The sequence below is a fragment of the Lagopus muta genome, chromosome 5, assembly GCF_023343835.1.
Source record: "Lagopus muta isolate bLagMut1 chromosome 5, bLagMut1 primary, whole genome shotgun sequence".
In the NCBI taxonomy this organism is placed as follows: domain Eukaryota; kingdom Metazoa; phylum Chordata; class Aves; order Galliformes; family Phasianidae; genus Lagopus; species Lagopus muta.
This window is the reverse complement of record NC_064437.1, coordinates 6,634,893-6,654,155: the sequence shown is the minus strand read 5'-3', so window position 1 is coordinate 6,654,155 and position 19,263 is coordinate 6,634,893. Positions and strand designations below refer to the sequence as shown.

At 36.7% G+C, this 19,263-nt stretch overlaps 1 protein-coding gene across 2 annotated transcripts in view; it reads right to left on the bottom strand.

Moving 5' to 3' along the window:
• The window catches only part of BEND5 (BEN domain containing 5), an 851,759-nt gene that overhangs the window by 693,645 nt on the left and 138,851 nt on the right, over nt 1–19,263 (bottom strand). The gene's annotated exons all lie outside the window — the stretch shown is intronic.

Below are 19,263 nucleotides of genomic sequence, written 5' to 3'. Positions count from 1 at the left end.
GTCCTTTCAACTGTGATTATATCTTCAGGAAATATGCAAATGAATTCATTCTCTAATTGCCTTTTCTAACAGAGCACAGAACTCCAACTCCACATTTAGCACAGGAAACCTAAGTCCATGGCATTGCTTTTGAAATGTGCAGGCAAAGGAAAAAAGATACAGAAGAGCATGTCTGGCTTTTATTAAGGTCCCAGTTACAGCTCCTGCTGGGTTTAAGGAGCTGGAAAGACCCCTAATCAAACATTAAAGGCTTCAAATCATGGCAAATGCTTCATATTCCTTCTCACTTCATCCTAAAGGCTAAGTATTCCCATTGTTCAAAACGGTTGCACCTTATTTACCGCTGACACCTTGCTAGATGAAGAAGGGCTATCAGAAAGCAGGGGACAGCTCTACCAGTGTCTGCTGTGATAGGACAAGCCAAAACACTTCCAACCTAAAAGATGAGAGATTTAGACTGGATATAAAGAAAAGAGTGTTCTTCAGTAAGGTTAGCAAAGCACTGCAACAAGTTGCCCAGAGAGGTAGCAGGTGCCCCATCCCTGGAGACATTCAAGGTCAGGCTGGATTGGGCTCTGAGCACCTGATGGAGCTGTAGGTGTCCCTGATCATTGCTGGGGAGTTGGACCATATGGCCTCTGAAGGTTTTTTCAACTCAAATGATTCTACGATTCTGTGACTAATTCTAGCCATAAGCCTTCTGATACGAGATGCATTTGCCTGTGTGAGCAGTTACACTGTAACTTGTTTACATGGTTTGTTCAAAAAGTAGAGGCTACCATAAAGGACAATGATTTGTGAACCTGAAGTATTATCTCTAAATGCACTTAGAAACAAAGCAAGCCTCTTTAAAGAAGTGGTCTGAAGACCATTTTATGCTCACACTACCAAGTCTCAGAGCAGACAGTTTTCTACCTATATGCAAGTTACCTTGCAACTGCTATGAAATGCATCTGTTCATACATTTAGTACTTGAGGTTGCTTAAATATTCCACACCTCTGAATGTTCAGGCCAAATATCACAGATTCACATCAAATAAGAGTGTCTAGCAAACTTAAACTGTAATCTGAGCTAGCATTCAGAAATGAGTCAGCTCTTGGATTTGTCATGAACACCTGGATCTGAGAGATTCACTTCCCACTGAGTGAATTCTCTGAGAATTAACAAATTTATGGTATTAGAGAAAAAAAGAAAAAAAAAGGGAAAAAAAAGGGCCAGAATTTAGGTCTTAGATGTTACTGAAATAAAAAAACTTCAATTAAAAGACATTTGCTATTTCTCCAGAATGCAGTGGATAAAACATTAAGAACTTTTTCTATTAACCCCTTTTCTCCAGTTTCATATCAACGATTGCTTTGTCTCATTTGTTGTTTTCTACAGTACTTTGAGTTACGATAGCAAACACATTATAGAACTTTACTATTCTTAAGCAAGCTGTCTACCCACAAAAATTTCGTCACTCCATTTTGACAGATCAAGTAATAATGTTATCTACCATGGGAGAGTATAAACTGTACCAGTACAGGAATCATAGTGGGCGTATAAGCTGTAACCATCATAAATGACACTTTTTATTCCCTTTGAAAATCCTCCTGATTTATTACATTTACTTAGAGACTGTCACAGCTTATTTTTACTAGACACATATATTTTTTTTTTTTTAGCATTCCATCAAGTGAGCTCCTGTGTGATGTAGAGCAAACTGATAGAAAATGGTGACACTCTCACCCAAGCTGTCATTATTCAAAATGATTTCTTCTGCTCAGGTTGTTTTCATTTAGTAAAATAATGTGATTTTTTTATGTCTACCCACATTCTATTCACAGGAGGCAAAGGAAGCTCAAAACAATGTCTTCTGCATTTAATATGCAAGGAGAATGCTTAATAGAATCATTTTCAGGATAATTAAAAGTCTGCTGATACATCTTAAGAAAGTGTGAAACAAAGTACAAAATGAATAGAGCCAAATGGCATTTGCTTATTTCTGTAGAATAAGTGTTAAGTCAAAGAGGTCATAATTGCTGTTTCACATAAGGAAAACAGTTAACAGGGTTTTAGAGAGATATTTTCTGCAGTAAAACTAAAGCTGACTGTTTTCATACAGAATTCAGTCGAATATAACAGATGAAAAGGTTACAGAGCATTGCTATTGGGTCTGCCTGTGATATCAAGGAAAATAAGTCCACGTATTCAAATGCAACTGAAGAATGGCTTGAGTTGAAGTCAGTTCCAGCTTACATTTACAAAATGGCACATTCAGCCTTGATATTTCCCTCTGAAACAAACTTGACTTTTTCTAGCAAACCAAAACTCATTTCTACCCTATTCATTTACATGACATCCATCAGAATGCTAATGCTATATAATTAATAAATGGCTGCACTGCCCTCCCCAAACCCCATCTCTATCACTCTATGACATTTATCACTTCAAATCATTGATCTAAAAGAAATTTTCTAAGCAGTCACCTTTTGAGGCAGATATGTAAGGTCTGTCAGGAATCATGGGAATTGAGTGTGCTCACGGAGGACAGCCTATGGCCAGCAGCTGTGCCAGTTATCTTGATTATATTCATCTTTTATGAAGTGGGTAGCCCCTTATCTGGCTTTTTTTATGACTACAAATTAGTTCTTAATTACAGTCAGTCATTGTAATTTCAGAGCAACTGCTAGCTCAAGCACTGACCCATTTTACTGAATTATAAGCAAAACAGATAGCATAGATTCCTTTATTCCCTAAACAATAAACAATGAAAAAAAAAAGTAAAATTTGGCATTCCTGTCCCAATCCTGCCTAATGTTAAACAATACAACAACTCTTCCTTGGCCTGCTGTTGTTTACCTCTGAATAACAGTTACTGTGTAGCTCTGCCATTTAAGTTAAAAATAAATAAATAAATTTGTATAAAGAAGATGCTATTCAAATAACTGCAAGTTAGGTTTCTCAGTGTATACCCAAGACTTTCTGCTAGTTTTATGTGACAGTAACCAATTGTCTCACTGACTTTACTCATGACTGATCTTAGGTCGAGGGAGAGGAGAATTATGCCAAAGTCTTTAATTATCTGCATTTAAAGAGTGCAAGCATTGTAGGGATCTTCACTCAGAGACAGAAAAACTTAAGACTGACTTGAATAGTTAATGCTATTTACTGATTGCATAAAGCACAGAGCAAGTTATGAAAGAAGTAGGCAGTGTTTCTCTGTAGAAATCTTACATACTACGCATACTATAGTGTTCCTACATCATCTTTTATGTGTGCGTATGGCCGTCATCATCATAGACCCATTCATTCTGTTATGACATGGATTTGCAAGACAGATAAACCCAGTGAAAAACAGTGGAGTGAGATCAGCATTGAATTTACTTGAATCCTATTAATTATTACCTGCAAATTGTAGAAGGGCATTTCTCCTTGATTCCAGTAGACTCAATGCTTTAGAACATGTTTGTTGAAGTTATTAGTTTTAGTCAGCATGTATTCTGTGTCACATGTTTTTCCACAAGGCTCTGTTTTCCTGTTACAGCCCTAATACCTCAGCAGGGAGGTGTGCCAGGTGGCAGGATGGCACAGTGCTTCTTCAGCTGATGTGGAAGAAACTTGAATGCAGTGCTATGCTGAGTTCCCCTACAGATATTTCCACCATGTGTGCACTGGTTTACATAACAGAGAGGGTGCATTCTGCTCTCTGAGCCCACTAACACAGGTGAACTGATCCAAGGGCCCAGAAACAGAGGGAAAGAAGGGTAGTGCCTCTGCCTGCCTTGTGGTCCATCTGTCCCAGAAAACAGAAGCAGAGCCACCTCTGCAATGCTTTTAACTGCAAAGGCATGGGAAGTTCCTTGCATCCTTACCAAAGAGCACACTTGTCAGAGAACACCCCAAGAAAGTATTAGAATTCAGCTGCCAGAACTAGAAAGATCAACACACAGCTGCAGTCCCAGTGTCAGTCATGTTGGAAAGTGAGAAAAACGTAACACATCCACTTGGAGCACTGACAGATACTGAATGGAAACTGATGATTTTCCTGCCTAAGAGATAACACATACCTAAAAAAAAAAAAAAATGCAATTGCATTACATATCCAGAACTCAAACAGAATCCCATATAGAGCAAGTAATCCACTGGAGTTCTTTAACAAAGATGTAGGGATTAATTTCGTTCATTTAAAATTTAAAAAAAACAAAGCAAAAAAAACCCAAACCAAAACAAAAAAAAAAAAAAAACAACTGAAATAACTTCCACAGTGAATAAAGACAGTGAGAACCAGCTTAACTAACATTTACCAGAACCCTTTTCCCCACCAGTTTTCAAGTTGTTCTTCCTTACTCTTTTGCTTGCAGGCTAATTAATTATACACTAAACATACTGCTAGTGTGATACAAATCATTAATTAAACATGGTCACAGGCTACAACATTAATTGTAACAATATATTACACTTACTGCTGCCTGTCTCTTTCACCTAATAAGAGCTTAGCAACACACAGGGACTCCAGCTTGGTAAATATGTATGTATATTTACTACAGTAATGATCTGCACAGAACAACACATCCTATTTCCATAGGGTAACAGCTTTGAAGTTGTGAGGAAAACTGCCTCTCTTTACACCTAGATGGGAGCTTACTATTTCCTTGAGTTCATTCAGATCTCTCAGAAAAAAAATAATAATCCATGAAGAAATTGACTGCTTTTTTCACTGCAGGTTCTCTGGGAAAACGGGGTCTGAGCTGAGATGGTAGAAAGGGCAGGAAATAGAAGGCATGGACAGAGAAAGAACAAACATCAGCTGATAAGATATTAAGCAGATTTCAGGGTTCTAAGGCTGGCAAGCACACAGGTATTATTCTCAGCAAGACCAAGCAGATTCCCTGAAGAGACTAGTAACATTTACCTTGAGCACAAGAAATGTTCAGAGAATTCATCACTTGATGCCTACAGTGCTGAAAACACAGCGTGTTATGGTAGCATTGACTATTATTAGTGTGCTTACCTGCAGCTCCTATATCCTACCAGATGGCTCACAGTTCTTTTAAATTTTCCAGAAAGAAAATACCCTATCTGTAAGAATGCATCGTAGACATCTTTTGGAACAGAATATATGAAAATAACCACTTTGAAAAAAAAAAAAACAACCTAAAAAAAACCCACAAAAGCAGATGTTTGAGGAAACCTTTTTTGTCTTCCACAAGGTGGGTCAGAAATTGCATGCATGTAGCACATGGCAATAAAGTAATTCACAGAATACACCTGAGTGAACAAGACCTTTGAGGCAGATTAAGCTACAAAAGCATAAAAGAGAATCGAGAGCTAAAATACTTTGCCAAATACTGTGGATTTTTTGTGTCTTTTTATGAAGAGAATTGTACCATAGATACACAGTTATTTAACAGATACAGCATTTAAATGATTTGTGCTGTTATTTTTATGTGTACTGTACGTGGGAAAAGTGCTTTTAAAATATGATGGTTTCTTTTCAATTCTTTCATTATTTCTCATTGATTGCCAAAAAAAAAGAGCTTTATAACACCTTCTTTGGCAAGTAGACTTAGCACCTCAGAGTGCTGAGCTTCATTCCTTAGCATACGATTTTTAAAATTATTTCTTAAAAGCCTTCTCTACTTCCACTGCTGTGAATGAGGACATCTAGATACCATCTTCCATCCAGTTGTCAATGGAATCGTCTCCCATCAGATTTTCTTTACTACACAAAGCATTTATTTGGCACCTAAAATGTGAGGATGCTTGGATTTAGAAGACATTAACAAAGTATTAGTTCAAAGACAAATTGTGTCCATTAAAAAAAAAAACAAACTTCTAAAATCCTAAAACCCAAGGAAGGAAAAGAAAAAGGAATCTTTTTTTTTTTAATTTAAATATTTTTTTAATACTATACAAGTAGAAAATAACTATTCTAAAAATCAGTGAAATTGCATTAGTACAAAATTTCTGCTGAGAAAAGATAAACTCATATTGAGTTCACAGTTCTCATTCCTGGTGTCTTATGTTTCTCACATGATGAGAAACACAGTTTTCTTTTGTTTGATATTTTATTTTTAATCATTAATTTCTTCTCCTTTGTCAGGAGAAATTCTTTCATGCAACAGTGCCTTCTATACACCTGATTATTGTTACTGGAAATACTGTGCTGCAGTAATGCAACCATGCCTGAGCCATGGGTTATGATCCTGTAACGGCTGGCCAACTCGTAATAAAAGAACGATTACGGCATTAAAGAATTTAAGAACACATATTCTACTTAGGGGCATCAATTCCCTTCATTCTTCCTTAAATTCCCTCAAGACCTTTTCAAAGAAGGAAGTGCTTGGACAGAATGATTTTCCTATTTCCAGTAGAATTACAACCTAATCTCTTTATTTTCCATGTCAAGTCTAAGTAAAATTATCCTACTCATACAGATGTGCTTCAGGATTTATATATAGGTTTTCTATAATTTCTTGTTCCTTGCTTCCACAACAAGAGTACCTGATACAGTAAAGTTGTGACAGAACCTGACAAAAGCAAAAATAAAACCCAAGTGGAGGATGACACTTTATACTGCGCTTACACTGTGGTGCAAGACATACACAAGAGGACAAGTTAACAATAGAATGTCAGACATCACTTCGAATTTCCTGGCTTTTTGCAGATTTCCTGCCTTAACTGCTTTATGTAAAACAAGCTATTTTTAAATTTGAAAAACAATGCAATTGTATGCCAGAGCGCTTGTATGTTTTTTTGCCTGTTACATTGTTCCAACATATAACTCATCACTGTAAACCCTGCTCCCTACATGATCCCAGTTTCAAACACTACCATAATCAATAGAAAGGAGAACTAAATATTGTAATGTTCTCCGTAGGATCCCTTAATTAACTACGCGGATATTTCCCTATGGCCCAATACCTGTCCAAGGCACTGGGGAATGCCAAGAACAGGTAGGGACAGTGCTGCTTAAAGCTGGCCAATTCTTAAACATTTCATTTGTCTTACAGTGTCAGTGTAGCTTAAATCTTGCCAGGATAGAAAGTGTATAGCATCACTGTCTACAATTCTTTGTGTTAGAACTATAGAATTGCTCAGGTTGGAAAAGACCTTAAAGATCATCAAGTCCAATCACAACCTAATCATACTAGCCCACCTCTAACAACCCTCTGCTAAATCACATCCCTAAGCACCACAGACAAAAGGTTTTTAAACACACCCAGAGATGGTGACTCAACCACCTCCCTTGGGAGCCTATTCCAGTGCTTAACAACCCTTTCTGTAAAGAAGTTTTCCCTGATATCCAACCCAAACTTGTCCTGGTACAACTTAAGGCCATTTCCCCTCGTCCTGTCACCTGTCACCAATGAGAAGAGACCAGCCCCGCTCTCACTGTAAGCACCTTTCAGATATTGGAAGAGAGCAATAAGGTCTCCCCTCAGTCTCCTTTTCCCCAGACTAAACAGCCCCAGTTCCTTCAATCTCTCCTTGTAGGGCACATTCTACAAGCCATTCACAGGCCTTGTTGCCCTTCTTTGGAAGTGCACCAGCCCATCAATCTCCTTTCCGTACTGAGGTGCCCAAAACTGAACACAGTACTCAAGGTGAGGCCTCACCAATGCCGAGTACAGGGGTAGGATGACTTCCCTAGTCCTGCTCACCACACCATTCCTGATACAAGCTAGGATGCCGTTGGCATTCTTGGCCACCTGGGCACACTGCTGGCTCATATTCAGCCAACTGTTCATCAGTACATTAAGGTCCCTTTCCATCAGGCAGATTTCCAACCCTTCCTCCCCAAGTCCATAGGGTTGCCAGGGGTTGTTGTGAACAAAATGCAGGACCCAACACTTGACTCTACTGAAACTCATACAGTTAACAATGGCCCATCACTCCAGCCTATCCAGGTCCCTCTGTAGTGCCTTTCTCCCCTCATGGAGATCAACACTCCCTCCCAACTTGGTGTTGTCTGCGAACTTACTCAGGGTGCACTCAGTCCCCTCATCAAGATCGTTAATAAAGATGTTAAATAGAAGCAGCAGTGCTGAGCCCCAGGGGATGTTGATGGGTATTTGGAAAATGAAAAACAATGCTTTGCTTTTACTTTACAGACAGACACGCTTTGTGTTTTAGCATGCATATTCTACTAACCTGTTTTTAAGGATTGAAAGTAGCATGAAGATGATGGTGATAGAATATCAGCTCCCTTCGTTCCACTGCTCTGCTAGAAACATCACCATATGATGAGGACATTCATAACTTCTGAGATATTAGGCATTATATTCAAGACTCATTTCCCCTCCCCAGTCTCAAAACAAAAACTGTATATTCTTTCTTCACTGATGTATGAATGTCCTATTAAAATTAATCAGAAATGTGCTTTAAAAAAAAGACAACTGTTTTATCTAATAAAAATTACAGGATAATGTGTTCCATTTTCCAAAGAAGAGTTTAAGAAGCTTTCTAGGATTTTCTCTAAACTACATTTATATTCTACTGTGTTGATAGAAGCACAAGGAAATGTGCTTTCACATATTTCGATAGTTAAGCTCCGCTCTTAAAAATTAGGTGCTTAGGAACCAATTAAATAACTTCTTAAATACTCCTAGCACTTGTGTTAGCTAATACTGTAACACAAGTCAGAGAGAACAGTTACCTGTGTCCCACTTCGGATTCATATTTCTCATATTTCTTCAAGCTACAGCAGGGGAGATTCAGGCTGGACATGAGGAAGTATTACTTTTCAGAAAGGGTGGTCAGGCACTGGAATGGACTGCCCAGGGAGGTGGTGGAGTCACTGAGCCTGGGGGTGTTCAAGGAAAGGCTGGATGTTGTGTTGAGGGACATGGTTTAGTGGGAGCTATTGGGAATAGGTGAACGGTTGGACTGGATGAGCTTTTAGGTCTTTTCCAACCTTGGTGATTCTATGATTCTATGATTCTATGATTCATTATGAGTTGTTTCTCATTAATAATTGTCAGGAACAAAAATATTTTGGAAATTTAATCACACCATTACTTCCAGGAAGGCTGTGCTAACCTAAAGGCAGAGCAACTTCAGCAACAATGAAAAGCAACGTTTTACAGAGGCTGCCTTGCCTGTTAGAGCAAACTCATACATAACTACAAACTAAAAAATATAAAATCCTATAAATTTCTTTATGTTGTAGGCATAGAAGAAATCACTGCAGATTAATATCTAGGAAGTAACATACATGTTTTCCTATTTCCTCCTTTGTTAACTTCTTCTCTTGCAAATAGACAGTATCTGGAAGTTCGTAAGATGACTTTTCAACTCCAGCAATCCATATGATGTTATGCTGGAGACAAATTTCACCCATTTTTGGAAGTGGTTCATTACCGACTATACAGTAAAATGGGTTCTTCAGATTCTGACTTCTGTGTTTCTACATGCATGGAGAGTATTCATGGGAGAAGATGCAGGCCATTTTCAGGAGGCTGGCTAGTAGGTTTGTTGGCATTTTATTGTGGGTTGTGGGGGGTTTTTTTAGGTTGATTGGTTTTTGCTGGGCTGCAAAAACTACTGTGCAGGATGCATCTAGTTTTTGTATCAAAAGATCTTTTATCACAGTTGCCACATCTACACAGGATGTAGCTCTTTGTTTACCTATTGTGGCAGGGGTTCTGTAATACAAGCAATGCTTGGTGAGCTGTTACTCAGGTGCTTGCACCAAGCATTCTGGATATGCATGAAGAGTAGAAAGATAGGTGTAATATAGCATCTAGACAAATCAGCAGAATTTATTTGGCAAATGCAAAGCTACATTGTCAGCTCCCAGATTAACTTCACATACTTTTGGCCAGAGCAAATCTGGAGCAAAACTACTGTTTTGCTGCGGTGGTACCAGACTAAGAAACTTGGCATCACAACTAAAGTGGTCAGTAATGCTCTGCATATTCTCTAGTGTGTATGACACAAAAAGCCTATGCATACCACTAACAATTACTGCAGCCCTGTAGATTTGAGACCTTCAATATACTATACCAACAGCTACTTCCCACTGTCTCTAAAGGAATCATGCATCTGCTTGCTACTGTACAGATGTTTGAAAAGAGTGATGTAAAGATACAGCAATGCTTGTCATTTTTTCACAGTGAAAATTCCTGCCCTTCCATCCTGGACAAAACCTTGGCTACTTTTATTTGCTATTCAGAATATTTAACTGCAAAAAGTACACTGGGCTGGGGCTCACCCGAATCAAAATCTCATTTGACTGGAAGTTCAGCAAACACAATAACATACTTGACATTGCTCAGGAAAGGATTTTGTCCAGCAGATAATTAACACAGTACAGGTTGTCTTTTTTGTTTCTGGAGGCACATGTTTTCTCTGAATTCTAAAAATTTTCTCTAAACCATAGGTTGGCAAACAAGTTCAACATTTTTGCTTTTCCCCTTTCTTCATTTGAATGTTTCAGGAGGAAAATCACTGAGACATGGTTTTTTACCTTATAATATCTACACAAGAGCTCAAAAAAAAAAAAAAAAAAGAAGAGAAAAAAAAACCAACCAAAAAACCTGCTGTAGATATTAGTGCTGCTCCAATGCGGGGAACAGCAGAACTTCATTTAGAGCTTTAGGCAGACAGTATATTAAACTGTTGAAATGTTTGTGCCAGTGACAGAGGATTTTCTCTTTCATTCAGTTCAAGAGCATTTGAGCATCTTCACTACTGAAAGGTATAACACCACCAATTTTACAGAGACTTTTCAGGCTGTCTTAGAAGCTTTCAGATTTTTTGCTAAACAGAAGCACATTGAAGTTTTTCCACCTTTTTTGACCAGTTATCTGCTACCATGCGAACATTTGCTTCTGTTGTGTTTCTCTTTGTCATAAGCAACTCTTGTGTTTGCCAGTTCTTTTCTTCAGATCTTGTTCAATATACATTATATAGTCATATATATATTGAGGAACTTGGTGGAATCATCACTTTTTATGCAATGCAATCTTTAAATTTGCATTTGGCAAGAATTTAGGAGCATTACACAAAAGTCCTTTATACAGTCAATTACACTTTTTCACTTGCTTGCCATCTTTAATTTAATTTCAGCTTGGACACAGGGAAAAGATTTTTCTGCCAGAGGGCAGTGGGCATGGAACAGGCTCCTCAGGGCAGAGGTAATGGCACCAAACTGCCAGAATACAAGTAGTATCTGGACAATATTCTCAGATATATGGGCTGATTTGGGGTTATCCAGCATGGAACCAATTTGCCACCTCTATGATCCTTGTGTGTCCCTTCCAACTCGAGATACTCTATGATTCTCTGATTTAAGTTATATAATTGAAATATAGAAAGATCTGGTGCACAATCCAACACCTTCTTGGTGTCTGCTACCATAAGCAATTTAGTATGTGGTCACTGAATGCTTTTTTTTTTCTGTAGATGTTGAAAGAATCAGAGTGGAAAGGACAGAACAACAAGCACGCAGAAAGACAAGTATGCTAGTTCATGAAGCTTCAACCAGATTTGCAGGCACATGAAGATGATGCCATGAGGGCATCAATTCTCTGAAGTCTTTTACATCTGAAGAGAAAGACTGTGCAGAAAAGCTGTCGTTACTGTAAAAAAAAGTGTGGGATATTCCTACAAAGACTGAAAACGACCCTGCCTTTTGTACAACACCCTTCTGAACCAAAAACCTTCATGATCACTGTATTTGCTAGGTCCTTATTTTGTTCTAATTACTGTCAAAGTAAACAAACAGAAAACTCATGCAAAAATCTGGAATAATAATAATAAAAAAGCAAGACTTACTGTCATTGTTCACTAGAACATAGGACTTTGGAGCAGTATGAAACAGAACAGCAAATCTTATCTACATGCATTTCTAAGGTAACGCCTACTGATCAACAATTCCTCCTAATTTTTACAAATACATTATCTGTGTTTTCTGCTTGGACAATACCTTTTTGTTTTTCCTCCAGTTTGATAGAAAGAAATATTAATTCCAAATATACTACAATATAAAATGAATATACAATTTGTCTTTCTTCTTTTTGCAAAACACAAAGTTCCTTGATTTTTCTAAGCTGTCTCAGTGAAATTACATTTACATTAAAAGCCTGATTGCAAGGCCATGGCCAAGACCATAATAGTCTGGATCATTTTTAGCCAAGCATTTATAATCCCATTTTTCGTACCAATGTAGCTATCACAAATATTTGCCTTTGTGAAAATGACATAAAACTGAGTGGAACTATGTTGCTGACATGTTAGTCTACATAAACTAGTAAAGGATAGATCCAACATGGAATTGACATATGATATTTACTGTATAGAAAGAACTTATTACAACCTTTTTCTGTCCCATGAGGGACCTGTCCCTGAGGCATGGTTATAGTTCTCTACAGTAAAAAATGGCACACCTTGCTATGAACAACCTCTTGCTTCAGGGCCATGGACTCTTCTCTCTACTCTTGCTACCTCTATCTTACAGCAATTCTTCAAAGGTTATTCATTATTATTACATCCCATTTTCTTCTCTCTTGTTCTTCCACTCCCCACTGAAACTTGAAATGGTATTAGCACTTCCCAGCAGCAGTACTGTACACATATGCCTCAATGGCCATTGTACTTAAAAGGTAATATTCCCTCAAAATCTTTTTAAAATTCCCATGTACTCAGCTACTCCCATGGCTACAAAGATGGGCAAACTCAGCAAATAATATATACAAATGCAACTATGTCCTTACAAGATCAAATGACCTCAGATCAGAGAGAAGAATTATCTGGACTATTGCCATTACCAGGATATTTTCATTAATTTATCGCTTTTATTTCTGACTCTAGTTTGTCTTTATAAATATTTCTTTCCTTGCTAAAATTATATTTTAAATTTATGCTGAGCAGTAAGAATGAGTTTATCATGGATAATTTAACAACATAAAATATTTGATAAAACACATGGGATAAGCTAGTTTACATAACTAAACTTTCTAAAAGATATAAAGTTGGCAATAATACCTGCTTTATCATCATAAAACTTCATAGTTTTTGTCCTTGGCTAGGACTCCATTGTGCCATGTTCTAGGTACTAGATGCTATATAAGCAGAGATCAAAAACACATCTCCTGCCCTAGATGCTTTACCACAAAGAAAACAGCAAAGGAATACAGACAAATGGAGATGTATAGAACGTGGCAAGATGATTAGGATAATAGTGGTAGGCAGCAATCAGAGCACAAGAGCAACACTGTTGTTGCGACAGAAAATAAAGGTTTAGGAACAGAACTGTCCTAAACTACTGGAACATATCAATGATTTGTCATCTATTTTCGCATTTTGAGCTGAAACCCTCATTTCCACTCTCCAAACTCTTACGTTCTCTCTGAATAAAAATTTGTAGTAAAACATATACAGAACTGCTGCCTTCACCAGGAGAAGCCCCACTTGCTGGTAAATTCCCACTGTTTTGTTTAAACTCTTTAAGACTTTACACTTCACAAATAAGTTAATGATAGTATTTATATAGGAGTATACATTTATATGAACACAAGATTCATATTCATATTAGTGTTGTTAAAAAACACATAGCTTGAAATTCAGACCCAAACAACTCTGTCAGAAAAAAAAAAAAAGTTGAAATGACCAAATAAAATTGATAGTGATGTAAATATTAACATTTACTCTGAATAGTATTTGCCAACTCATCAGGCTTTTAAAATTCACTATATGGCTACATTCCATCCCAGCCTGTGCAGATCTCCTCCTGGGGACACTGAGCATACCACTAAAGGGAAAATAATTGTAAGCAAAATGTAGTTACATTTTTTTTATAGTATTATACAGTTAAATCAGCACGTTGTATGCATTGTTATGGAAACCAGTGGTATTACTGTTCATAATTGTCTTGAAACCAAAGCCCACTGTGCACATAACATTAGACACCCATTTGGCAGATGTAAGACCCATACTACAGCAAATACTTCCTTGGAGGCACGGCAGAGGTGTCCCCTGAGACTCCCCAGCCACATTTCTTGCAGCCTATTTCCTGCATCTGCATTTGCTGTTGCCAAACTTGCCTCTGAGGCTGGCCAGGGGTCAAACTTGCTGACCTCTATGAGCTGCCTCAATTTTCTGGACAGTTTTGTTTAGACTTCTCTTTGGCCAATGAGCACTTTGCCTCTGTGTTAATGTTTTAATATTCTATGACAGGTAGAGAGGAGTTGAGGTTTTAAACAAAAAAATTGTTAATATCTCCACTAAGTCAATGTGTATGGGAGGGGAAGAAATTTAAACTCTCACATCTCTTCAGATTATCTATATCTCAGTGAACTTGATTGCCTGTCTTTGTTAGTGAAAGACAAAACATACATCCTTAAAAAACTTACACAGCCTCACTTAGCAGGTTCTCAACATCAACTTCTCTTTAAGTGGGTGTGAATTACAGTCACACTAACAAGAAAGCAAAGCAGTGTAAGCATTTCAATTAGCACTCACGTTTCAATTCAGAGATGTAGCAAAAGAAAAATAATTACAGGTCCAAGCCAGGGGTGTACACTTTGCAGATGCAAACACAAACTGTGGCTGCAGAGAGGAATCTAAGTGTAGGTTTCTACATTTTTTGTCATAATGTATTTGCCGAATTCCAACAATCATATTTACAGATGAATTGAAAAACAAACTGAGTTTATATGCATTTATGTTTCTTCTGTCAGTCTAGTCCTCTAGTATCATCTTGTCTCAGACTTGAAGTGATACCAGCACAAATCACACTGCCAACAAAAACAATACTGAAGCCATACCAGAGGATGAAAATGAACTATAAGTAGATAAATGCTTACTATTTGGCACAGTTTCCCCCAAACTCTAGTGCATTATTCCAGTCTAAAATCTCTTTATGCACCCATACATCACAGATGCTTTTTACAGGGCAAAGACAGAGCAAAGTCTTCCCATAGACTGGTAAATCTGTATATTGCAAAGTGATGAATCTTGCTGTTCAATCCGGACTGTGGCCTCAGGTTTTACAACTATACATATTTGACATCATTAACTTGCCAACTTTGGTGATTCTGTGATCAAAATATTCGAGGGGAAAAAAAAAAGCCTCTGACTCTATTCATTCTCATAATTTTCTTGGTTTAGTTAAGAGTGGAAATAGTTCAAACTTGTAAAAATACCTCACTGTTGACTTAAGCCACAGCAGTGTATCTATTGACTTCCAGTGTTTTGGCATAGCTCAGGCTTAACATAAAAAGAGAATGCTTCCATCCATGTGTCAGCAATATGATAAATAGCAATTATGTGGAAGGCGAGAGGAGGCCCATGCATTTAATGGAGTTTGAGTAAAACTTCCCCCCACAATACATCAAAGAGCCTTCGGTTCTCTGAACTGATCACAAAAGGCAAGTGAAGCTGCAAGCTTTGGCAAGCAGAGATCTGCTGTCTATAAATGCAGCATGAAATAAGAAGCCTGAAACATAGTGTGTCCTGGAAGAGAGGAGGGAGAAGACTGAAAGGTTAGGACAAGAAAGAGCAGAGCATGACAAGAAAAACTGAAGATGCAGATATTAAATAGACAATAGGTTTAGCAGGAATGACATATACAGGCAGACAAAAAGGTATGGCATCATCTTGAATGGCACTGAGGTTCTGAAATGAAACAGAGAATAAAAAGAAATGATGAGAAAAAAAAAGATCAACAAAGAAGTACAGTAAAGAGAGGAAAACAAAACTGACTGAGATATGAAATGGTTCTAAAAACAAAACAGGAATCTTTCAACAGCGTAAACACAAAATGGGGAAAAATGATGAACAAAAATGGTTAAGAGTGTGCCTCAGTTTACTGTTGGCATATTTAATATGCTGTAATATGTTGAAAGAAGATAACAGCTGTCATCTTCTTCATGTAGAAAAATATCTACCTAGTAAGACATGCAGTCACTCTGCAGAAGGCACTAGCCTACAGCTACTATGACTGGAGACACATTGTGCGAGTAAATATTCTGTTAGACATAGAAGAAATATTTGAGCAAATGAGAATCTATTTTAGAAGACAATCAGCAGCCAATGCCATATTGTAATAGCAGCCATAGGCAAGAAAAGAATCAGAAATAAACATTCTTCATGAAGAAAAGTCTTTAATGCATTGTAGACGCGAGAAAAAGATTTATTACACCTGTAAACTCCATGAAAAAAAATGAATTGTGCTGGCACAAAGTAAATATTTACTAAGCAACAATTTAGATTTCTGAATTTTAAAAAGTTCTTTTTAAATGTCTTTTATGATTCAATAGTTGAGTTTACTAATAAAAAAATGCCTATGTCTGGAAACATTTATGCCTCAGTGTTGAAGGATGAATATTCTGAATGAAGTTCTCTTAGTCACCAGTCAGAGTTCAATTTACTCGCTTTCCTTTCAAGAATCCAATAAATATGAGTAGGCAATTTGAAAATTATTTAATTAGATCCCTAATCTATATACTTCAATAATAAATGCAGTGATTCTAAAGAAGCTGTTAACTGAACAAACAACAGAAAGAGAATCAGCTGTCTACCATATGTTTCTTATTTACTTAAGCAAAAATATTCATTTTGAGCTCAATCCAAAGTCCATCCAAGTCAATAGAAAGACTCTTATGATTTAAACTATCTTCGGAATAGAATTTATGTTGCTTTACATATAAACACTGTATTGCACATTAGCCCTACAACCTTCCTGCACCTCCTAAGTTGAAAAAGTTGAAACATTAAAGAGAAGTTTTAGGGTCGTATTTAGTCAGTGTGTACTGATCTGCTAAAACTTAATTCCCTAGCAATTCCACACAGCAGCTGATTCAGTGCAAAGTAAGAGCTCATTTATATACTCATATACCTCTCTTTTTGAAATAAACATTCTATTTTAGAAGAATGTACTTATTACTTTGTGTACATGAATGTAAACCTTCTCTCATTTCAGGATGATTTTGTTTGCGTTTTTTTTTAAATGGAAAACATTCAGAAACAGACTGTTTGTTTCTTCACAGCTAAATAGACTCCCTAAAATTTGAGATAAAAAGCTGGGTTGAGCAAATAAAGATATTTAAATATCTTAAATATTAAAATTTAAATTTATTCAACTAGCTTAATTATTTAGATTAAAGTGTAGCATTTAAATATTTAAGTATGGTATTTAAATATGTATTAAATAAAGATAAAATATTCTGAGCACACAAAGCATAGAACAGCCCTTAGAAAGTTACATTAGCCTTAGTTCTGCAACAATATCTTTGTGAAGTAAAGTACACAAATATGTATTTTAGGATTATTCTATCATATATACTTTGGATTATCTCTTTTGTATTTTGTTCTCACACAGTTAAAAACATGCACATTTCACAGAACCAATCTTCCTGTTGCACATATGTTAAGTACCTCCATGTAAAGCTCCCACTGTCACCAGACCCTGCAGACCTATAAAAGATGACATTTACAACATGAAACTATTTTTTTTTCCTTCTAAAAAGTGTTGTTCTTTAACGATTTCAAGAGACAGAATTCTTTTTCATTTTTTTCATTATATACTGACATGTTACACCTTTCATTTTATTCAGAGGATTTTTTTATATTATTTAAAAAAAAAAAAAAAAAAAAAAAAAAAAAAAAAAAAAAAAGGAAACAAGGAAAAGGAAAGATCTCTTTGATACTTCTATCTGATTTCCAAAGAGTCATTACTGCTTACTGCTGCCAGGCCCAGAACATTTTGAGAAACCAAATGCTTCTCCCAACATGAACGTTGTATCCAGGCCACCGTACCTTTAAAGTCAGTACACAGCAATCTGCTGCAGTAGTCAAAACCACATTTTCTTCCCCTATCAATACCAGATAAAACAAGTTTTGGACATAGAAGTTGCACTTCACTGTGTTACTAGCACATCCTTTACTTCCTTGGCTACCTCACTCATACCTGAATCATATGTGTTTTCCTCTTACAGTATCCACCTCCAGATATCTACCCTACCTATAGCACCAAGCTACAAGCACCCTCTTCCTCCTCCTCCTCTCCAAAATGGCTGAGAGTATGATGCGTCATTATAAGAAATACTATCTTTAATCAAAAAGCATTATATAAAAATAGGTGGATTAAATTTCCCACTATGAAGATGTTAGCCTAAATGTTTTGATTGCATTACATCCAAATCAGAAAATGAAATTTCTACACTATAAAAGCATTTTTAGTAGATTACAAAATGCTTAAGTGATAGTTAAGACTAATTCAATAAAAATCAATAGGAAACAGATATGATTATACTTTTTCCATCTGTATTTCCATGTCATTTATCATTTTCTCTCAAAATACATGCCTGTATTTTCATGAAACGGTGTATTTGTATAAGCTCTATTATTTGTGTTTCATGAATTCGACTAAGTTTATAAGCAGAAATCTTACTTGTAACCTACATTATTGGACTTCTCCACAAGTTCCAAACTAAATGGCCATAGCTAATAAATGAACTGTTACTTAAGGACGTTTTTATTTAAGAAAAAGAAACTGCATTTTCCTTGCAATGCTGCAGCCACATGTCAAAGTAAACTATTTAAACAAGTAACTCAGCAAGAAAACGTATCCACTAAATACCAGATTGTGTACAAAAGCAAGAAGGTAGCCCCTGCTCCAAGGCCAGCCACAACTATCACTCCTACACACTTCTACTTGATGGCAAATTAATTCACCACACATTGTAACAAAAGCATGAAGAATTTATGAAGACAAAGGGGCACACGGTGAAAAATGAGCAGTCTCCACAAACTGGATCCTGAAGTTCCTTGTTGAAGTTGAACTCAGTCTAATTTCCCTTTCAATAATATTTAAACCCTTTTCACCACAGATCTCAAAGTACTTTACAAAGCAGCATAAGCCACAGATCTACTACTTATACCTCACCAAATTACTAGTTTTCTTTATCAAATTAGTAAACACAGCACCATTGCATCTTGTAATAGTGAAATATACAGTAGAATAAGGATCAGAGTACTTAGGTCACGGTTACATGCTTAGGGTTTACTGAAGTAAGAAGGAAAACGAACAAGTTTTGTTCATTATTTCCAGGAGAGAACAAAAATGAGAAAAGTGATTTACAAATGACAGTGAGTCACAGAACAATTTTAGCACTTGCCCAGGTGGAAAATGGAGATCTGGAGAGTACCAAATATAATTACAAGGATTTTTTCCAATTCAGCTTAGTGGCTATAAAGCACTGTTAGATGCAACTGTTGTCTAGGAGGCTCTGTTGTAATGCCTGGGATACTGAAAAATGCCCAGAAAACTAGGC